Source organism: Notamacropus eugenii, chromosome 7 (genome assembly GCF_028372415.1).
Source record: "Notamacropus eugenii isolate mMacEug1 chromosome 7, mMacEug1.pri_v2, whole genome shotgun sequence".
In the NCBI taxonomy this organism is placed as follows: domain Eukaryota; kingdom Metazoa; phylum Chordata; class Mammalia; order Diprotodontia; family Macropodidae; genus Notamacropus; species Notamacropus eugenii.
In genome coordinates this window covers 111,266,878-111,269,934 of record NC_092878.1, presented here as the reverse complement: position 1 = coordinate 111,269,934, position 3,057 = coordinate 111,266,878, and the positions used below count along the sequence as shown (strand labels likewise).

General features: G+C 42.2%; 1 pseudogene; it reads left to right on the top strand.

Moving 5' to 3' along the window:
- Positions 1-786: 786 nt before the first annotated feature.
- LOC140514740 (cytoplasmic polyadenylation element-binding protein 1 pseudogene) lies at positions 787-2,273 on the top strand (annotated as a pseudogene).
- Positions 2,274-3,057: the final 784 nt, after the last annotated feature.

Genomic DNA, 3,057 nt, shown 5'->3' with positions numbered 1-3,057 from the left:
CAGTGTGAAACATTACTCCGAGTCCACGACAACTTAGGAAGTCAACAGGAAAGGTCTGTAACACTGTTAACACTGGGGCTTGATCAAAAGCCCAAAAGCAATATCAAGAGTATGTTATGGAAGCAGATGTTACAGCAGTGGATTTGGGAGCCCTCAGCATTTAGATGATAAGGAAAATGGACAACTGGTAAGGAGCCCTTTGATGGCGTTGGGCACAGGACACTGCATTGCCCATAGGCAGTTCTAGGCTGTAATTCCAGGGCAAAGAAAGGCACTAGTGCAAGTGACAGCAAGTCAGGGGCTCTGTTAACAGTTCTAGGACAGAGAAGAGTGTGACTTGTCTGTCACAAGGAAGCAGAGTCCCTGGCAGCAGTTCCAGAACTATAAGGTTCCCTAGCACTTGTGACTGCAAGGAAACAAGGTCACCTCTTCCTAGGTAAAGACCAGAACAGATGCCAAGAGAGTGGTGACTATACCTCTCTTTGAATCAAACTAGCATGAAAGCATACAAAAACTTCCAGATGCCAGAACTACATGTGAAAACAGAAATGCAGAATCAAAAACACAAAACAAAACAAAAAACCTTGAAGTTTGGCAAAGTATCTTTTTTTTTACTCTGGGAGCAAAGCACAACTTTGACATAAAGTTAAAAGTCAAGCAACAGCCTGGGTGCAAAAATAGTGTCTTACAGGTGATTCTGTGCCAATGTTGCTGAATGTGCCAATCCAGGCCATGCAGTATGGGCCTGGGCTGGGCCATGGTGATCTCACTGACATCTCAGACTCTGAAAGAGCAGTTCTAAATAGGATGCTTTTCCATACCTCTGTGCAAGAATTTTCCCAGGGGTTCCTGGATGCAAATTACCTGTATCTTGACCTGCAGTCCCTCAGCTTGATGGGGTAGGACAGACCCATAGAGTACCCATGACTCTGATGCTGCAGCACAGTGCAGTCCACAATTGGTACTGAACATGCTCAATAACCCACTAGGCAATAGGCTGGGAAAAACCCCTGTGTACTTCTTTACCCTGGACCCTACTAACTCTGACTTATGAAAAGTTTCCAACACCATTTCTAAGAAGATCCCACCTAGCTGTCCATCCTGTCCTGGATTCTCATTCCGGTAGCTCCTGTGATTCAGATAAAAGTGAGTTCAGCTTTGGATCAGACTGTCTCTCCAGTTTAGTTTCCAGATTTCACATTTCCACTCCTCTGCCCTTCCTGCCACTCAAGGCTGGTCCTAGAGACACTTTAAATATGGGAATTTGGTCCTGGAGGGACCAAGACCAGGTTGTTCCAGTTGCAGTAACTCCCTCTCCTACTAATGCATGAAATAGATGGCTTGGAGCATTGGTATGGCCTCTTTAGAACTTGTTAGAGGCTCCAGAGCATCCTCTTATTATTGAGGAGACCAGACTCCATAGACAAGCTGCAACTATGAATGAAGCCACTTGCACCTGGAGTGTTCACCTTCCTTCTCTAAACTACAAGAATCCTATCTATTCCTGGTTTAATACCTTTCATGTAATTGGCTCTTTGAGTATAAAATGGCCCAATAAAGAAGGCAAACAGTCCTTCCTACAGAACTCCCAAAGGTGATATGGCTAAGGTGTATGTGCACCTGTTGTTTGAGCTGGAGAAGTCTATGCCAATTAAATTCCAAACTCCCTCCCAAGATCCACTAAGCCCAGAGATCCTGATTGAGTACTATTTCAAAATGTCCAGCCCCAGATTGTGTTATAAGAAGGTTTGAGATTATCTCCTGGGTCTTGATTGATAGCATCTTTATTCAAATCCATCACAAAGGCTGGATCCCAGTAGAACAGTCTTTGTTGGGGTGTTTCACAGGAAGCTCAATATAGAGACCCTGAATGCAATTGTAAATGATCTGTTTGGAGGAGTAGTGTATGCTCATGTCAACAGGGATAAGTACAAGTATCCTGTTGGGTGTGGTGGAGTGACTTTTAACATTCCACATAGTTATTTGAGGGCAGTCAGCATTGCTTCTGTGGAGATCAAAATTACCAACTTCACCAAGAAAGTTCAGATGGACCCCTACCCAGAAGACTGCGTCACATCTGCAGCACTCAACCAGGTTTGTTTTTCTGTCAAGATCAGGTCTGTTTCAAGTATTTTTGCCTAAGCTACTGGCACTGGTGACACAGCATGGTACGCCTTTGTCATCATCACCAGCTGCTTTGTAACCAGAAGAGTCAAGCCCAACTAGAGACATGGTGGGTGCCCATCTGCCCCATTGAAGATAATTTAACCTGAACAGTGAGGGCCACAGTGTCACCACCAGCTACAGTCCCAGGCAGGGAGAACCCTTACAAAATATATGGAGAAAATCTTATATCTACCTTTGCACTTGCTGATCCTTCTTTGTTTCTGCAATAATGCACGGTGAGTTTTGTTGGGTTTTGTTTTCAGGGGATGTTGCAAGGAGATGGGCCCACCAGTAATCTCCCAAAGGTGGTAGTTTAGTTCCACACTCTACTTCCTCAGATTGTTGATGACAAGGAAAAAAAAGGACATGTTGAAAAGGTATTCATGCAGATGTGTTCATCTAGGTTTTTCATTTTAAAAGCACTACTTTATATTCCCCCAATACTAATGGCAAGGACATGAGTCTCAGTGGCTCCATGTTTGCAGTTGCCATACAATGCCATTTATTTAGCACCACTTAAATATGAATGTTCAGTTAGTGATTTTTTTAATTGTAACAACAAGAAAACTTTACTCTTCATTTAAACCAAAATAATATTTCAAATACTATGTTTGAGGGTTTTACCACTTCCTTTTTATGCTCTTTAAAACAGTTTTTAAGTAATCTGAAGGAAGAGATAATTTTTTTCCTTTCTTAGCAGTTTTTAATATTAATGCAAATTTATATCTGGGGGCTACAACTTAGGGATTCTCAAAGTTGTGGAGGTGCTTGCACCATGAAAAAGAACAGATTTTCCAATTTAAAACTAGAGTAGATAGACAACTTTGGAACTTTTGTACACAGTTTTAAACCATTTTTTTTTTGTATTTTCTGAAGGTGCACTTAAGTGAG